The sequence below is a fragment of the Azolla caroliniana genome, unplaced genomic scaffold (genome assembly GCF_043228905.1).
Source record: "Azolla caroliniana isolate FFs.n. ecotype wild unplaced genomic scaffold, voAzoCaro1.0.p SCAF_11, whole genome shotgun sequence".
In the NCBI taxonomy this organism is placed as follows: domain Eukaryota; kingdom Viridiplantae; phylum Streptophyta; class Polypodiopsida; order Salviniales; family Salviniaceae; genus Azolla; species Azolla caroliniana.
In genome coordinates this window covers 2,870,892-2,891,483 of record NW_028230446.1, presented here as the reverse complement: position 1 = coordinate 2,891,483, position 20,592 = coordinate 2,870,892, and positions in this window count along the sequence as shown.

The following is a 20,592-nucleotide window of genomic DNA, read 5'->3' as shown; positions in this document are numbered from 1 at the left end:
TCTTGTCTCTGTATCTCAGATATCTTGAGAGTGATTAGTTATTAATAGTGAATGTAATGGTAGTGTGTGTAAGTAATAATAATAAAAATTGGAAGCCATAGAAGAAGAAGAAGAAGACCAAAACTCTGAACCCTATATGTAGGTAGAGTTAGAGATAATAGTAAAAAGAGTCATCCATTTGAGACTTCTCCTACTTTTTACCTGTCTCCCATCATGCCCGTAAAATATCTCTGATTCCCTCGGCTTGTCACCACATCCCTAATTCGGTTCCTTTTTCGGATGCCTCGCAATTATCGCATGCGTTTTTAACACTCTACGATTCATCAAACTGGCCAACCTGCGGTCGAGAAGACTATTATTTGTGTGGTGTTACATGACGGAAGTTGTCCCAACTTGAGGGCTCCCATTCTCTGACCATTGTTAGTCACTTGTAGATAGTGGCCATGTTATCTAGTCATATATAGTGGAGTGGCCTAATATCTAGAGATGGGGAATAGTTGGAAGCATGGCCTTCCTCTAGGACATGACAAGGTCTACATCCTATAACTGCCATCAGTCGCTTCAATATAGTGGCCCTGTTATCTAAAGATGGGAAGTTGGGCCTTCCTCTAGGACAATGACATAGTCTACGTCTATTGATAGGATGGTCTACATAGGGATTATTGACCTCACCCCAAAAATAGGTTGTAATTGGGATTTATTCACTCAAGAACAACGACCCTACTTTTCCTACATAATTTTGCTTGCACAATGGGCATGGATGGTTCTTATACTTATTGATCTCCTAATTTACCATGGTCCATGGAAATCTTGAAGCCTAACATCATGATTCCCGAATTACCCTTTTGTTTATATCCTATATTTAAGCTTAATTATATTAGGTTTCTTGTTCCTATATTACTAGAATTATGCAATCCTTGTTGGACATGTAACACATGGCATGCCCATGGGATAGTGTGCCCTTAACACAAATGGTCCCATAAATTCAAATTTAGCCATTAGGTGCCGATAAGCACAAGGGATTGAATTTTTGTATTATGTTCAACTTCCATGGGTTTGAGAAACACAACATACATGGTATTGGCACCTTTGAGCAACTCGGTGTATATGGTATTAACGTTGTGCTTGGCATTCTCAGACAAAGATATTGTGTTTGATTTAGTGGATGGGGTTGCTTTGAGGACAATGCATGTACACATGGAAGTGTTAGGGATTGTGTAAGTCTCTAAAAAGATGGCGTTGGTAAGGGCAGAATATCCATGCTTGATCTTCTTTTAGATGTGGGAAACATCATCCAAAACTGAGGAAGTAGATGACATTACCATCTTGTTCCCTGCTGTAAACCTAAATGTGCATGGCATTGTGAAATGTGAGGAAATGTGAATGGAACCACATGACCCCTAAATCAAGGAATATGGGATAGGGGATGTTGTCTTTGGAGTTGTTTTCTCTAACTCGAACATACAAGAAAATATGTAAACAAGACCAAGTAATCTCTCCTATCGATATGTCAAGGAACACTTACTCTTGTGATTGTGAAATGTGTGAATGTCATGTGTCAAAAACTCTCGTCTTTACTAGTGCTTATATAATAAGCGAGTGCATGTGAGAATGTGTGTGCCCAATTGTCGAATACAGGAAGATAATGGACATATTCACATTGTCCCATTGGACAGTCTAGGTTTAGGCTATTTCTATAAATAGTGGAAAGGGCAATTGACCTAAGTTAGTTAGTATTTAAACTGACTTTTGTAACCTAGTTGTTGTTGTTGTTCGTTGTGTATTGTGTGATTGTAACTTTGAGATACTAATAATACAGTTACACAGTTCTGTGCCTATTGGTGTCTCCTTCTCTTTTTGTTGTCTTTCTTGATTAGATTGATTCATGATTCAGTTGCCTACTTTGTCTTCAACCTATTCTCACATTTATATCCACATCAACAGGTGTTCTTCACTTGAGAAGTGTTGATCTTGTTCCACATCTGACGGCCACATTTCCAATGTTTGGTATTAGAGCTTGTTTATGTATTTTGCTATCGGCCGTCTTTTGTCTTCAATAGCACTCTTGCCTTCACCCCCTTGAAGATCTTACAACTTTTGAGATTTCAATCGGATTAAAATCTTTTGGCCAAAAACTCCCCACGAGATCACCTTTCTAAAGAAGAAACACTTGGAAAGCCGACACTTCATTGAGCTAAATCACTCTTGAAGTAGGCCAACTGGTTGTACTTCACCCTCGTGATTGTAGCACACTCAAAGTGAGGTCTTTCCATCGATTTGACCTTAAATCGTGCTTCATCAAGCTAGACAGCATTTGATCAGGCCATCCGGCAATGTCCACTCACTCATCGTAAACTACTCAAAGCAAATTTGGCCCCAGGAACAACCCCCATCCGTGCTTCATTCGACCAGAAGACATTCAGAAAGACTAGTCGGATTTGTCCCTCTTGTCGTTGTGGTCACCCGAAGCATGGAAATCCGGCACAAATGGCACATAATCTATGATTGGCCCCTTGAAATCGGCAATCGGAATTGGACTGGCAGTTTATTGTGCTCAATACGACTAAGTGTTATTCTAGAAGAACAATAAGTTTTGTCCCTCCACTCACCGTAGCCACTCCGAGCAAGTTTGGTACCCAACTGCCATTCAAAATCCAATTGGTTAATCAATCGACAAACTCGTCTCAAAATCCGGCTAGAACGAATTTGAGTGAGCCAGCTGACTGCACTCAACCCACTGTGTTGGGAATAAAGGGTCATTGTGCCTTTTATTAGTGCAGGAGTGTGAACACACTTGTAGCATATTTTTTATTTGTATATACATAATATCTAAAACACAAAAAAGTGGTACACTATTTGTACCCAAGACAATGTGCATCTCTCTCTCCCTCCCTTTGTTTCTCACTCAAACTCTCTCCCTCTCTGGTTGACCTAAACCCTAATCCTCGTGTTGCCCTTCAAAGCGGTATCAAAGCAGAGCAGGTTAGAGTAAGCAATGTTTTATTTTCTTGCAAAGCAATTTTTTTTTTCTACAGAGCAGGTCACGTTTTTTTGCAAAGTATGTCTTTTTTTAACTGGAGAGAGTAGGTCACGTTTTTTTGCGGAGTAGGTTTTTTTTTTCTTCTGGAGAGTAGGTCAAGTTTTCTGCAGAGTAGGTTTGATCCTCCTTTTTGGGCTAAGAAATCATGACTAAAAACAATGATAGTAGCCACCTCATGCACATCAAGAAGCTTGAGGGTGCACATAACTTTGCAGTATAGAAAAAACAATGCTACAACATCCTGCTGAAGAAGAAGCATGGAAAGCCTATTAAAGTCAAAGGGGTAAAGCCTACATATATAGACCAAGATGATTGGCAAGAGTTGAACGAGCTTGCACACTCGACTATTGAGTTGTCAACTCCTGATGCCTTGCTGTTTAATATTGAAGGTTTGGACTTTGCCTATTCTATATGGACTAGACTCGAGGAACTGTATGCCCAGAAGACGACAACTGGCAAAGTTTATTGGCTTAAGAAACTCATGGATTTGCGCATGATAGAGGGCACACCCATGTCAACTCACCTAAGTGAGTTCAATTCCATTTTCAGCCAGTTGGTTGCCTTGAAATTCATCATTGATGATGAGTTTAAGACCACGTTTTTACTTTGCACCTTGCTAGAAAGTTTGGATACTTTCAGGACTGCTATGAGCAATTCAAATGCGATGCTTCTTTATGCCGATGTAGAGAGTTCTCTACTCATGGAAAAGATGAGTCAGCAGAATAATACATCCAATAAGTCCTTTAGTGTGTTGCATACTAGAGGTAGGTCACAACAAAGAGGCAAATCTGATAGTTATGGCCGTAGTAAATCATGTGGTAAAGATGTAGAATGCCATCATTGTGGCAAAAAGGGTCACTTTAAATGTGATTGTTTCAAATGGAAGAAAGAGAAAGGAAAGGGCAAGAAGATAGATGATTGCATAGAAGAAAAGAGAGACATTCAACCAAGGAAAAGCAATACTAAAATTGAAGAGGTGAATGTAGTCACTCATGACAGTGATAGTGGAAATGATGTACTCTTTGTCTCTTCATACCATAGAGAACATGCTTTACTTGTAGATACGGATGATGACATGCACACTTGGATACTCGATTCCGATGCTTCTTTTCACGTCACCCCTCATCGTGAGTGGTTTTCAGATTACACAGAGGGTCGACATGGTGTTGTCCATCTTGGGGACAACTATGCATGTGAAATTGTAGGTATTGGTACTATGCAATTACAATTTCAGCATGGTTCTGCTTTCACACTTCAACATCTACGGTATGTACCTCAGCTCAAGAAGAGCTTGATTAGCACAAGACAACTAGATGATGATGGATTTCACACCACCTTTGGTGATGGGAAATGGAAGGTTTGTAAGGGGTCTAGAGTTATTGCCAAGGGTAGTAAAAGTGATACTTTGTATCCTCTCCATGTATCAAGTGTGAGTGACCATGTTGTTGCCATAACCAAGCAGCCAAGTGTTTCTTTGTGGCATGGCCAGTTGGGACACATGAGTCCCACATGAGTGAAATTGGTATGAAAGTACTTTCTCATTTGGGTTACTTGCCATGTCTTCGTTATGTTGATTTTGAGCATTGTGATCATTGCATTTATGGTAAACATGTACAAACATCTCATAAAAAGTCTCTTTGGCTGAAATCTTCCCCGCTTGAGTTAGTACATTCAGATGTATGTCAGATGTCACGGCTATCATTAGGGGGAAAGAAATACTTAGTCACTTTTGTCGATGATGCTACACGGAAGGTATGGGTTTACCTTATTCGTAGCAAGGATGAAGTGCTCGACAAGTTTCGAACATTTTTTGCATTAGTTGAGAATCAAATTGATAAGACACTTAAGTGCCTTCGCTCTGACAATGGTGGGGAATATGTGTCCAAGGCCTTTCAAGCATTTTGTGACAGCAAAGGGATAAAGAGGGAACTCACTACCCCTTATAATCCACCCCAAAATGGAGTTGTAGAGCGTATGAATCGAACTATTCAAGATAGGGTCTGTACTATGTTGTCTCATGTTGCATTACCCCATGGTTTTTGGGTAGAGGCCGTTATGACAAATGTTCACTTGATTAATCGGTCACCTAATAGGTTTTTGGGAGGGTGAATACCCCAAGAAGCGTGGTTAGCCAAGCCACCTTCATATGCTCACTTGAGAGTGTTTGGCTGTGAGGATTTTGTGCACATTTGTAAAGAAGAACGCAACAAACTTGAGCCAAAGTCCTACAAATGTATTTTCCTAGGATACGGTGAAATGGGGTATAGATTGTGGGATCCCGAGAAAAGAAAACTAGTATGCAACAATGATGTTATCTTCTAGGAAAATTGCATGTATAAACAACCCGAAAGGACTGTATTTCGAGAAGAAATACCTTTTAGACTAGAAAATGTGCCCGTTGTATAGTAGCAAACACCTGTTGTAAACTTACCTGCAAATTGAAAAAATGAGGTTGGAAATGATTAGCCAGCCTTTGCCCATAATGATGAGCCACCAAATGTGTAGGAACAACTAGAACAACAATCTGTTAATGCTGATTTGCAGGCTGAAATGCCTGGACAACAAGTTGAAAATGATGATTTGTAGGCTCAACAACTACCAAACAATGCACATTGGGTTAGGAGATCGTCTAGAGTTACTAGACAACCTGACAGATTTGTTCCTGATGCAAATTGTGTGGCTGATTATGTCATGGTGACCGATTGTGGCGAACCGTCTTGCTTCAAGGAAGCAATGGACAGACATGACAATAAGAAATGGTATAAAGCCATGTTGTCAGAGATAGAATCTCTTGAGAAAAATGACACTTGGGATTTGGTGCAGTTGCCCAAAGGGCAGAAAACACTTCCATGCAAATGGGTTTATAAAATGAAGGTCAGTTTTGATTCCTCACCAAAGTACAAAGCAAGATTGGTTATAAAAGGATACAAGCAAGAATATGGAGTTGATTTTGATGAGATCTTCTCTCCTGTAGTTAAGATGACTACATTAAGAACTGTTTTGGGCCTAGTTGTAGCTGAAGATATCAAGCTCATACAAATGGATGTGAAGACTGGCTTTTTACAAGACGATCTGCATGAAGACATATATATGCAGCAACCTGAAGGTTTTGTGGCTAAAGGCAAAGAGAAGATGGTTTGTAAGCTCAAAAGGAGTTTGTATTTGTTTAGGGTTTAGGGTTTAGGGAATTTGATACATTTATGCAGTCTCAAGGTTTTCGTAGAAGTCAAGTGGACCACTGCTTGTACACCAAGAAGGCAGGAGATGACAACCTAATTATCTTGGTTTTGTATGTTGATTGTTGGCAAGGATATTCATGCCTTGGATTCATTGAAGCAAATCCTTCATGACAATTTTGATATGAAGGATCTTGGTGATGCAAATCACATCCTTGGCATGTGAATACTCCGAAACCGGTCGAAAGGGGTACTCTTTCTATCTCAATAGGAGTATATCTCTAAGGTTTTGCAGCGTTTCAATATGGAGGGGGGGAAAACAATTGGGGCTCCATTGCCTCCATATTTTAAACTTAGTGCAGAAGACAACCCTACGTCTGATGATGAGAAGGCTGAAATGGCTAAGGTTCCATATGCTTCAACCGTTGGCAGTTTGATATATGCAATGGTTGTTACACGCCCTGATATTGCTTTTATAATGGGAGTGGTTAGTAGGTACATGTCAAATCCTGACAAAAAGCATTGGGAAGAGGTGAAACGTATTATGAGATACCTCAAAGGCACAAAGGACTTGTGCATTTGCTTTGGAAAGCAGAATGCATCTGTTGTTGGTTTTACGGATGCAGACTATGCTGGTTATGCGAACTATAAAAGTCTACTTCTGGGTAAGTGTTTACTTTCACAGAAGGAGCTGTCTCTTGGATCTCCAAACTACAAAAGTGTGTTGCATTGTCTACTACAGAGGTAGAGTATGTTGTTGCCATTGAGGCATGCAAAGAGGCTTTATGGCTTTCATTTCTAGTGAGAGATCTTGGCATCACAAAATTACTTATTCTTCATTGTGACAGCTAGAGTGCTATCATGTTAGCTCGGAATCCCGACTTTCATGCAAAGACGAAGCACATACAGGTGAAGTATCACTTCATCAGAGATGTACTTGACAACACGAACATTCAGCTTGGCAAAGTACATACAAATGATAATCTTGCAGATCTTCTCACGAAGGGTCTTCCAATTGAGCGATTTGCTCATCGCCGATTGATGACGGGAGCTGTATAAATGTATGTAGTTCAGCTTTGTTCATACTTGAACTTAGCTGACTTCTTTTTTTCTCATGACACATTGCCTTTAGGTGGGAGGTTGTTGGGAATAAAGGAACATCGTGCCTTTTATTAGTGCACGATTGTGAATGCACTCGTAGCGCATTTTTGACTTGTATATACATAATATCTAAAAACAAAAAAAGTGGTACACTCTTTGTACCCAAGATAGCGTGCATCTCTCTCTCTCTCTCACTCTTTGACCTCCGAAGACGATAATATAATCTATCTCTCTCTCTCTCTCTCTCTCTCTCTCCTTTTGTCTCTCACTCAGACTCTCTCCCTCTCTGGTTGACGTAAACCCTAATCCTCATGTTGCCCTCTGTTCGTAACCAACTTGTTGAGCGAGCAAGGTCAACCGGATCCGGATCGGTGTCCGGATGATATCTGGAACCAGGAGCCGGATCGGAGACCCGGATCGTATTGAAATTGGTAGGCTGTTAGAGGCCTACGGATCCAGCCTAGTATGTAGGCGTATTTTTGGGAGTCAATGATAGTCGCTCATGTGAGCATTGAAGTACCTGTCAATCCTTTATAGACATATATAAAAGTGCTCTCTAAGCACATTCTATGGACAGAATATTGAGAGTATTATTTTGAATAGAGGTTTATGTTATGCTCTGTCTCTCTCTCATGTGTATGCTTATTCTCTATGTTAAGCTTCCATTAAACCTTCTTCTCTTTACTGTTACTATCCGGCAGAGCCGGTTTGGCATAAACTTCCACACACTAACTTTCACATGGTATCAAAGCGCGAGCGTTGAGAACCTCCGTAGCCGACGAGTGACTAGTGAAGACAAACCCTAACACCCGGTGAAGAACAGAAAAGAACCTAAGATGGACAGAGGAATGGCAAGTTCACTTCCAAAGGAAAAGCTCGATCATAGCAACTATGCATCATGGTCATATAAAATGCACTAGTACCTGTTGGGGCATGGATATTGGAGCTATGTGGAAGGAACCAACGAGGTAGCATCGGAGTCGGCACACAAGGACTTCTTGGCATGGGAGCAAGGAGCGAGGCGAGTTTTGTATTGCCTCGCCTCATGTGTGCATGATCTGATGCTCGGCTACATCTAGGATGCAAAAACGCCGAAGGAGGCTTGGGAAAATCTTCAGAAGATTTTCGCCGCGAGTACCACAATCCGTAAGTTGCAGCTTCGGCAAGAGCTAAACAACATCCGGCAAAGAGATATGTCAGTTATGGACTAAACCACTAAGATAAAGGAGATTTACGACGTGCTTGGGTCCATCAACGTGACGGTGGACGAAGACGAGATGGTTCAAATCTGCCTTGGTGGTCTAGCACAACGGTACGGGCCAATCTAGATGGCAATTTGCACCCGGGAGAAGCCACTGCCCTTCTTCGGCTTACAATAAATGTTGATGGTCGAAGAAAACTCAATCGGACAACCGGATGCTGTTCACGGAGGCGGATCGGTCCCGTGGGTGTGGAGGACGAGGTGGGTCGGCACACAATGGAGACGACCGGCAAGAGCCGAACCGAAGGGACAGAGACAGTGCCAACAGCAGTTCCGGACCCTCCACAAGCAGGGGGAGTCATAACAGTGCTGGAAACCGGCAAGGAAAGGCCAACACGGAATGCTGGTACTGTGGCAAGAAAGGCCACAGGGAGAGCGAGTGTTGGAAGAAGCGTGCCGATTCGGACAAATCCGGATCCGGCAAAGCCGGTCGGGAAAACCGGCAAAGCTTGCACAACACGGAAGGATCAGAAGTGTAAAAGGAATAACGTGCAGAAGCAATAGAAGACCAAACACAGAAACGCAGGTTTAATGGAGAGCTGGAATATACATAGTACGCGGGAGAGACAGAGAAAGAGCAAAACGTTAAAAATTCTATTACAAAACAATAATAGTTCTCTGTACATAAAATGTGCTCAACAACACTATTTATACAAGTCCTAAGAGGACTGACATAAGTACGGTGTACTTCAATGCTTGCACAAGCGTTAGACACTAACTATGAGACGTTAACTACCTAGTAGTCTAGGCTGCTACTAGGCTTTCGGTTACTGTTGGATCTGGCTAACTGGCTCCCCAGCTCCCCAGCTCACTGGCTCGCTTGCTCACCGGCTCACCGATCCGGCTCATCCTTCCGGATGTTGATCCGGATCCGATTGATCTTGCCGCTCAACACTCCCCCTCAAGCTCAACTTGAGGTCGGATTGTAGTGTTAGTCTCCATGGCAGCCGGTCCTTCCGCCCGGCTCCTTCTGGCGTCACTCCGCCTCGCTTGCGCTCCTCGTCCGGTCCGGTCCCGTTTGCCGCGACCCTTTTGATTCCGCGCACCTCGATCTCCTCGGTCGGCTTGTCTACTCAACAGGCCCAACTCAGCTCCCTCGCTGCTGTGACTTCGGCGCTTGCCGATTCGCCGATTCCTTCGTGTTGGCGTCGACTTTCGCTGCCTTCTAGTCCTCTTGGCCTTGAATTGATCCGGTTCTTCCGAATCCGTCTGTTGTACTGAATCGGGTGTCTCCAACTTGTTCCAGCTCTTGTCCGAATCGGTTGCTCCCGATTCGACTTCCGGCTCCAGGCCCTTCACCACATCAGACCATGTCCAGGTCTTGGCCTTCTTCTTCCTATCGGCTTTGTCCTTCTTGACTCTGTCCTTCTCCATGTCGACTTGTTCAGATGTGTCAACTTCCTTTGTCGACTCGACTCCTTTCTTCTTCTTGTCTCTCTCCTTGTCGGTTCTTCCCTTACCGGCACAATCGACAGTCTCTTTGCCTTTGCCTGTTCCTGTGTCTTTGCCTGTTCTCCCCCTCAAGTGTGGCACGTTGAGATGCTGAAGACCAAGCATTTTGGTGAAGTGTTGCAACTTGTCCGATCCGAGCGGTTTGGTGAAGATGTCGGCAACTTGCCGGTCCGTATAAACATACCGAAGTTCGACTTCACCGCTCAGGACACGCTCACGCATGAAGTGGTAGTGCACTTCTATGTGCTTTGTACGAGCATGGAATACGAGGTTCTTGGTGAGCTGTATGTTGCTGATGTTGTCTCAGTAGATCAGGTTCGGGGTCGGCACCTCGATCCGCAAGTCTTGCAGCAGTCGCCGAAGCTAAATGGTTTCACAGGTGGCAATGGTAGCGCCCCGGTATTCAGCCTCAGTGCTCGAAAGGGCCATTGTTAGCTGCTTTTTGCTACTCCACGCAACAGCCGCACTACCAAGGGAAAACATATAGCGGGAGGTGGATCGGCGATCCGATGCATCACCGGCCCAGTCGGAATCGGTGTAGCCGACAAGCTCTTCGGTTATACCATGCCGGTATAACAGTCCCCGGTCCTTCGTGCTGCTCACATATCATAAAATTCGATGCGCGCACAGAAGGTGCTCCATGGTCGGCTTCTGCATATATTGGCAGATCATGCTGACTGGATAACTGATGTCAGGTCGGGTGATTGTCAAATATATAAGGCTTCCGACGATTTGTCGGAACTGCTTCTCATCGCAGGCCGGTCCGGAGTCGGGATGGAGCTTCTGGTTCCGGTCCAGGGGTGTGGAGATCGGTCGGCATTCCGTCATGCCGAACTTGTACAACATATTCAACACATAATGTCTTTGTGAGAGCAATATGTCGTCGGGGGTTCGGATCACCTTGATCCCAAGGAAATAGTGAAGGTCCCCTAGGTCCTTCATCTCAAATACGTCCGATAGTTGGGACTTGACTCGGCTGATTTCATCGAGTTCGGGTCCGGTGATGACTAGATCATCAACATATAGCAAGATGCAAAGCAGACCGTCTGGACCTTGCCGGATGAACAATGAAGAGTCGGACTTGGAGGCCGCAAACCCCATCTTACGCAACCGGTGCGTGATCTTCGCATTCCAAGCTCGGGGGGCTTGCTTCAGGCCATAAAGTGATTTCTTCAGCCAGCATACCGCCAACTTGTTCATCTCCGATTGGAAACCGGGGGGTTGGGTCATAAAGAACTCTTCTTCAAGATCGCCTTGAAGAAATGCATTCTTCACAACCATCTAGTGAAGATGCCACCCCCTTGCCGTAGCAACCACCAGCACCACACAAACCGTCGTCATCTTCGCTACCGGAGCGAAGGTCTCGTCGTAGTCAATTACGTGGGTCTGCGCGTATCCCTTCGCCACTAACCGGGCCTTGTACCGGTTAACCGAACCGTCGGCATTATACTTTACCTTGTACACCCACTTACATCCGATCGGTTTACAGTGTCGGGGAGGGCCAACTAGGTTCCATGTGTCGTTGGCATCAAGTGCCCGCATTTCTTCCTCCATATCGGCACGCCAATTTGTGTCCTTTGCTGCTTCTGCATAGCTCTCCGACTCATGCACTTCCACCACCTTGGTCATATATGCATAGTGATGGACCATGTACTCATTGTACCCGTACCGCTTCACGGGGTTCTTCTAGCAGGAAGATCGACATAACTTACCGTTACCCGGTTTGGGGCCCTTCTTGGCCGGTTCGGTCTTCGTTCCCGAAGATCCGCCTTCTTCCTTACCGGAGTCGGATCCGCTCCGATCTGACTCACCATTGCTGGTCTCGTGTTCCAACATCTTCTTCTTCCCCTTCTCCTTGCGTGTGAACCGTCTCCTCGTTTCCTTGCGCGGGGAGAGCACAACAGAGTCTCCACCTCTCGCTGGTTCATCATCTGACTGGTCTGACAGACCCAGTCGCTCGTTCGGCCCGCTCAACCGAAACGAGTCCGGAATCTTATCTAGAGTCTCAAACCCCTCGTCTTCTAACTGGAGCGGTTCAAGCTCACTAGCCTCATCCTCCGGTATTGGGTCGGGGTCGGAAGTCGGAGACAGTAAGACATACCATGATGCCGTCTCATCAAACTCAATATCCTGGCTAACTCGGACCTACTTCGTCCAGGGGTTATAACACTTATACCCCTTTTGCTCATGCGAGTAACCGACCAGGATGCATTTCTCCGACTTTGCATCCAACTTCCTCCGCTTCTCATCCGGCACATGCACATATGCTATGCTACCGAATATCCGAAGGTGTCTCAAATTCGGCTTGCGCCCGAAATATAGCTCATGCACAGACACCTTGTCATCGATCCGGTTTTGGATATAGATAGCCGTCTAGACCGCCTCAGCCCAGTAGAATTTAGGCATGCTCTTCTCCTCTAACATCGCCCTTGTTGCGTCGATAATCGACCGATTCTTCGTCTCGGCCACACCGTTCTGTTCCGGTGTGTATTTGCAGCTGAACTCTCGCCGGATTCCTTTTTGCTACAGATAACTATTGAATTGGTTGGAAAAATATTCTTTTCCTCCATCCGACTGCAGACACTTGATCTTCCTCTCCGTTTCCCGTTCAACCAGGCTTTGCAAGTTTCGGAAACACTCGAAGACGTCGCTCTTCCGCTCAATGAGGTAGATCCATGTGTGCCGGCTGTAGTCATCGATGAAAGAGACGAAATATCGACTCCCGCCAAGACTCATGTTCTGTGTCGGTCCCCATACATCCGAATGGATTAGATCGAGCTTGTTAGGGCTCCAGTTTCATTCAGTGGGGAATGGAAGCCAATATTGCTTCCCGAGTTGGCAGACTTCACATACTTGGGCCTTCAGGCCACTAAACTTCAGCAAACCGAAAACAACTTGTTTCGTTTGCAAGTCTTGAAGCCTCCGGTAATTGACGTGGCCAATCCGCTTGTGCCACAGATCGATATCTGATTCAATCTTCTATCCTTTGGCGAACAAAACGGTGCCAACGTCATTGGTGTTGAGGATAAACATCCTCCCGTCTCTGCGCCCTTGCGCAATGATTTGGCCCTCCTCGATGAAGCACCCGAGGTGCGTAAACCACACCTGCATCCCTTGGTCGACAATCTATCCAACCGACACCAGGTTCTTCGTGATGGTCCGAACGTGTAATATGTTCATCAGCTTCCCCCTCTGTCCGACGTGGCTCAAAGGGACTTCTCCGACATGCACGATTGGGTGTGGAGTGCCGTCTCCGGTTTCGACAACTCCTGGTTGTTCTGGTTTCTCTAAGAAAGAGAACCACTCTTTGTGGCTCGTCATGTGATTCGACGCACCGGAATCAACGTACCACACTTCCTCCTATTTGGAAGTGATCTTCTTCATCAAGTTAGGCTCGTGTTTCATCACCAAGGTTGGCCCTTTACTGGCTTTTCCGGTTTCGGATCCTCATGATCCTTCTGCGTAGTGTAAGTATTGCCGGTTCTCTTTGCCGGCCTTGCTGGATCTAGATCTGTCCGAATCGGCGCGTTTCTTCCAACACTTACTTTCTGTGGACCTTTTTACCACAGTACCAACATTCCGTGTCTGCCTTTGCTTGCCGGCCTCTGGCACCACCTTGACTCCCCCTGCTTGTGGAGGGTCCGGAACTGCTGTCGGCATGTTCTCTGTGCCTTCAGTCCTGCTCTTGCCGGCCGCTACCATTGCGAGCCGACCCGTCTCGTCCACCACGCCCACGGGGCCAATCCACCTCCGTGTATATCATCCGGCTGTCGGTGGGTGCACTTATTGACGCACTGGCGTGGTTCTCCTCTACAAGGAGCATCGACTGTAAGTCAAAATATGACGACGTATTCTCCCTTGTACATACCGCCGTTCGGAACACTCTGAACTTAGACACTAGGCCCCCAAAACAGATCTGCACCATCTCATCTTCCTCTACAGTGACGTTGATAGAGGCAAGTGAGTCACAGATCTCTTTGATTCGGGCTGTGCAATCGGCTACTGACATGTCCTTTTGTCGAACATTGCTCAACTCCTGTCGGAGTTGCAGCTTCCGGGCTGTAGTGCTTGCCGTGAAAACCGTCTTCAGGTTTCCCCAAGCTTCTTTTGGTGTCTTGGCATCTCGGACATGGCTCAGTAGCTGGTCTCTGACATTGGACACAAAGCAGTACAACACTCTGCTTGCCGCTTGTTCCCACACTAGGAAGTCCTTGTGTGCCGCATCAGGTGATGTGTCGTTAGCTCCGTCGACATAACTCTAGTAACTGTGCCCAAGTAGGTAATGGTGCATCTTGTACGACCAAGATGCGTAGTTGGATTTGTCGAGCTTCTCCACTGGGAGCGAACTAGCCATTCCTCTGTCCATCACTTCTCTTTCTATTCTTACCGGGTCTTAGGGTTTGTCTTCCGATGCTGATGTCGGCTGTAGAGGTTCTCAACCCTCGCACTCTGATACCATGTAAAAGGAATAGTGTGCGGAAGCAATAGAAGACCAAACACAGAAACGCAGGTTTAATGGAGAGCTCGAATATACACAGTATGCGGGAGAGACAGAGAAAGAGCAGAACGTTAAAAATTCTATTACAAAACAATAATAGTTCTTTGTACATAAAACATGCTCAACAACACTATTTATACAAGTCCTAAGAGGACTGGCAAAAGTACGGTCTACTTCAATGCTCACACGAGCGTCTGACACTAACTACGAGACGTTAACTACATAGTAGTCTAGGCTGCTACTAGGCTTCTGGTTACTGCGGGATCCGGCTAACCGACTCCCCAGCTCACTAGGTCGCTTGCTCACCGGCTCACGAATCCGGCTCAGGCTTATTCAGCCGATCCGGATACGGTTGAGCTTGCCGCTCAACAAGAAGGATCCGGAATCGGGAAGACCCGAAAAGGGCCAGCCTTTGTGATGAAGCACAAGGCGAACTCGTACCATACTTCCAGATCGGAGGAAGTATGGTACGTTGATTCCGGAGCGTCCGACTACATGACGAGCCATGAAGAGTGGTTCTCTTTTTTGGAGAAGCCGGAATAACGGGGGATTGTCGAAATCGGAGAGGACACCCCTCAACTGATTGTGCATGTCGGAGAAGTCCCTTTAAGCCATGTCGGACAAAAGGGAAAGCTGATGAACGTACTACATGTTCTGACTATCACAAAGAACCTGGTATAGGTCGGACAAATCGTCGACCAGGGAATGCAGGTGCGGTTTACACACCTCAGGTGCTTTATCGAGAAAGAAGGTCGGATAATTGTGCAAGGGCGCAGGGAAGGGAGGATTTTCATCCTCAACACAAATGACGTCGGCACCGCCATGTTTGCCAAAGGACAGAAGATTGAATCAGACGTTGATCTTTGGCAGAAGCGGATCAGCCATGTCAACTACCAAAGGCTTCAAGATCTGCAGTCGAAACAAGTTGTGTTCGGATTGCCGAAGTTTAGTGGCCAGAAGGCCCAAATATGTGAAGCCTGCCAACTCGGGTAGCAACACCGGCTTACATTCCCCACCGAACGAAATCGAAGGCGTAACAAGCTCGACTTAATCCATTCAGATGTATGGGGACTGGCACAAAACGTTAGTCTTGGTGGGAGTCGGTATTTCGTCTCCTTCATCGATGATTATAGCTGACACACGTGGATCTACCTCATCGAGAAGAAAAGCAAAGTCTTTGACTGTTTCTGGAACCTTCAAAGTTTAGTCAAAAGGGAAACGGAGAGGAAGATCAAGTGCCTGCGGTTGGATGGCGGAAAAGAATACTTTTCCGGTCAATTCAACAATTATTTGCAGCAGAACGGAATTCGGAGAGAATTCAACTATAGATACACACCGGAGCAAAATTGTGTAGCCGAAAGGAAGAACCGGTCGATTGTCGACGCAACAAGGGCAATGCTGGAGGAGAAGAGCATGTCCTAATTCTACTGGGCTGAGGCGGTCCGGATGACCGTCTACATCCAAAACTGGATCGGAGACAAAGTGTCAGCACATGAGCTGTATTTCGGGCGGAAGCCAAATTTGAGACACCTTCGGATATTCGGTAGCATAGCATACGTGCATGTACCGGATGAGAAGCGAAAGAAGCTAGATCTGAAGTCGGAGAAGTGCATCCTAGTCTCTTACTCGCATGAGCAAAAGGGGTATAAGTGCTATAACCCCCGGACTAAACAGGTACGAGTAAGTCGAGATGTCGAGTTTGATGAGTCGGCATCATGGTACAGCCTACCGACTCCAACTCCCGACGAAGACCCGATTTCGGAAGATGAGGCTAGTGAGCTCGAGGAGGTCCATGAAGAAGATGAAGACTTCGACACTCTAGGAGAGAGTCCGATCTCATTCCGGCTAAGTGGACCGAATGAGCGGCTGAGTCGGGATGACTAGTCGGATGAAGAACCGGCGAGTAGTGGAGACTCTGTCGTGCTCTCCCCGCGCAAGGAACCGAGGAGATGGTTCACACGCAAAGAGAAGGGGAAGAAGAAGATGTCGGAATACAACACCGGCAGTGAAGGGTCGGATCGAAACGAATCTGGAAGTCTGAACCGGCCAAGAAGGGACTCAAACCGGCTAACGAAAAGTTACGTCGGTCAACCCGTCAGAAGAAAACTGTCATGAGGTAAGGGTACAATGAATACATGGCGCATCACTATGCGTACATGACTAAGGTGGCGGAAGTGCGTGAGCCGGAGAGCTACGCAGAAGCAAGAAAAGATGCAAATTTGTGTGCTACTATGGAGGAAGAAATGCGAGCATTAGATGCCAACGATACATGGGACCTCGTTGACCCTCCCCGATAGTGCAAACCGATCGGTTGAAAATGGGTGTACAAAGTAAAGTACAATGTCGACTGTTCGGTCAACCGGTACAAGGCCAAGTTAGTGGCGAAGGGATACACACAGACCCATGGAATCGACTACAACGAGACCTTTGCTCCGGTAGCAAAGATGACGACGATTCGTGTGGTACTTCAACAGGAATACACGCTCCCGATGAACAACGCTCGGCCACAACCGAGCCTAGGATAAAACACAGAAAACGGGTAATGAACGCACGACACAGTGAAGAGAGGAGTACACAGGATGTTAACGTGGAAAAAACCCAAATTGGGAGAAAACCACGGCAGCCCAGAGACTGCAAACTATCACTATATCAGAATGTACAATAGTAAAGCACCGGGGCAACGACCTCGAGCTTGCTATCTTCGCCATAGGTGGCAATTACAACAGAGGCAACGACCTCTTCCTCTCTCTCTCTCTCTGTACACAGTTATGCACTCAAATCTTGCACCAACAAGAATGACAACAACACACATACTAAGTTTGCCCTAAGTCATATTTATACTAATATGACTTTTCAGTCATTTACAAATATAGTCCCAATGGACTCTCAGGAACATATTTACGAATATGTCCCTTTCATCCAGTGAGCACTCCTCACCGGGCTTGCATCATCCAGCTCTTACCGGGCACTCGTCATCCGGTTCTCACCGGGCCTTCACCATCCGGCTCTTGTCGGGCACTCGTCATCCGGTTCTCACCGGGTCTTCACTATCCGGCTCTTGCTGGGTACTCCACATCCTGTTCTCACCGGGTCTTCACCATCCGGCTCTTGCCGGGTACTCGTCATCTGGATTCGGCCTCAGCTGAATTTGCTCATCAGCACTGTTCTTCTCACTTCCCATCCGGAGGAACCTGTTTCCTAACAGTACTGGTAGTTGCTGCAGCAAGGGGATGACATCTTCACCAAATGGACATGAAGAATGTGTTTCTTCAAGGTGACCTTGAAGAACGGGTCTATATGATCCAACCCCCCGGTTTCCAATTGGAGATGAACAAGTCGGCAGTGTGCCAACTCAAGAAGTCGCTCTACGGTCTAAAGCAAGCCCCTCGAGCTTGGAATGTGAAGATCATGCAGCAGCTACATAAGATGGGGTTTGCGGCCTCAAAGTCGGACTCTTCATTGTTCATCCGGTACGGTCTGGACAATTTGGTTTGCATTTTTCTTTATGTAGATGATTTAGTCATCGTCGAACCCGGACATGTTGAAATCAGCCGGGTGAAGTCCTAGCTGTCGGACGCATTTGAAATGAAGGACCTGGGGGACCTACATTATTTTCTTGGGATCGAGGTGATCCGAACCCCCGATGGCATATTGCTCTCACAACGCCATTATGTGTTGAATATGTTGTACAAGTTTGGCATGATTGAATGCCAACCGATCTCCACACCCTTGGACCGGAACCTGAAGCTACGTCTCGACTCCGGACCGACCTGCGATGAGAAACGGTTCAGACAAATTGTCGGAAGCCTTATCTACTTGACAATCACCCGACCCGACATCAATTATCTAGTTGGAATGATCAACCAGTTCATGCAGAAGCCAACCGTGGAGACCTTCAGTGCGCGCATCGAATATAATTGCGATATGTGAGCGGCACGAAGGACCGGGGACTATTATACCGGCATGGTATAACTGAAGAGCTAGTCAGATACATAGATGTCAACTGGGTTGGTGATGCATCGGATCGCCGATCCACCTTCGGTTACATGTTTTCTCTTGGTAGCGCGACTGTTGCATGGAGCAACAAAAAGCAACCAATAGTGGCTATGTCGAGCACTAAGGCTGAATACTAGGGCGCCACCATTGCCACCTATGAAGCCATCTGGCTTCGGCGACTACTGCGTGACCTCCGTATCGAGGTGCCGACCCCGATCCCGATCCACTATGACAAAATGAGCAACATATAGCTCGCCAAGAACCCAGTGTTCCGTGCTTGGACAAAGCACATAGAAGTGCATTATCAATTTGTTCATGAGCGGGTCCTGAGTGGTGAAGTTGAACTTCGGTATGTTCACACGGATCGGCAGGTTGCCGACATTTTCACCAAGCCGCTTGGGTCGGACAAGTTGCAACACTTTTCGGTGATGCTTGGCCTACAACATCTCGATGTGCCGCACTTGAGGGGAAGAACATGAATGGGAACGGATGGCACTGGACAAGGAACCGGTGAGGAAGAAAGAACCAAGGGAGGAGATAAGCAGAAAAAGGAAGCCGAGCCGACCGAAGGAGTCGGCACATCCGAACAAGTCGGAGCAAGTGGCAGTGGCGGCAAAGTCAAAAAGGACAGAAGAAGAAGGCCAAGACTCGGTTGTGGTCTGATGTGGTGAAGGGTCTGAAAACCGGAGACGAGTTGGAGAACACCAACTCGGACAAGAGCTGGAATGAATCGGAAGTGACCGATTCGGACAAGAGCTAGAACGAATCGAAGACAGCCGATTCGGTTCAAGAGATGGATTTGGAAGAGCTAGATCTTCTTAAGGCCAAGCGGACAGGAACGTAGCGGAAGTCGACGCCAACACGGAGGAGACGACGGGTCGACAAGTGCCGGAGTCATAACAACGAAGGAGGTTAAATGGGCTTGTTGAGCAAACAAGTCGACCAAGGAGGTCGAGGTGTGCAGTACCAGACCGGACGAGGAGCGCGAGCAAGGCGGGAGGATGCCAGAAGGGGCTGGAGGAAAGGACCGGCTACTGTAGACACTAACACCACGATCCGACCTCAAGTTGAGTTTGATGGGGAGTGTTGAGCAAGCAAGCTCAACCGGATCCGGATCAGCTGAATAAGCCAGAGCTGGATCAGTGTCCGGATGATATTCGAAACCAGGAGCTGGATCGGAGACCCGGATCGGATTGAAACCGGTAGGCCGTTAAAGGCTTACGGATCCAGCCTAATACGTAGGCATATTTTTGGGAGTTAGTGATAGTTGCTCATGTGAGCATTGAAGCACTTGTCAGTACTTCTATTAGTCCTTTATGGACATGTATAAAAGTGCTCTCTGAGCACATTCTATGGACATAATATTGAAAGTATTATTTTGAATAGAGGTTTATGTTCTACTCTCTCTCTCTCTCTCTCTCTCTCTCTCTCTCCTATGTATGCTTATTCTCTGTGTTAAGGTTCCATTAAACCTTCTTCTCTTTACTGCTACTATCCGGCAGAGCCGGTTTGGCATAAGCTTCTACATGCTAACTTTCACACAACTCCAGACAAAGCCTCCCAAAGCCAACACAGATGGCATAAACATCCGGCTCATCCAAAACGAGAGTAAGGAAGTTCGATAGGTCGAACTTCAACTTCTGGAAGGAACTAATGTAGGACTATATGATCGTCAAAGGTAAGATAAATCGGATCAAATTTGAAAATTCTCTAGAGGAGTACAAGCCGAATGAGTGGACAAAATTAGATCGAATTGTCCGGGCCACCATTTGGATACACTTGTCGGAGTCAGTGTACTTCACAGTGCAATCTTGTTCAATTGCCTTGCATCTCTGGAAGACACTATCGGGCACTTATGAAAAGAAGGTCACCACAACAAATATATATCTGATATGGAGCCTCTACAATCTTCGGATGAAAGAGTCTGACTTGGTCCATGCACACATCAATGAATATGAAAATTTGAGTTCCCAATTGTCGGCTTAAGGAGTCACCATAGAAGACAAGCTGAAAGCTCTTGTACTAATGAGCAGTCTGCCTTACTCCTGTGAAACTTATGTCACCACGG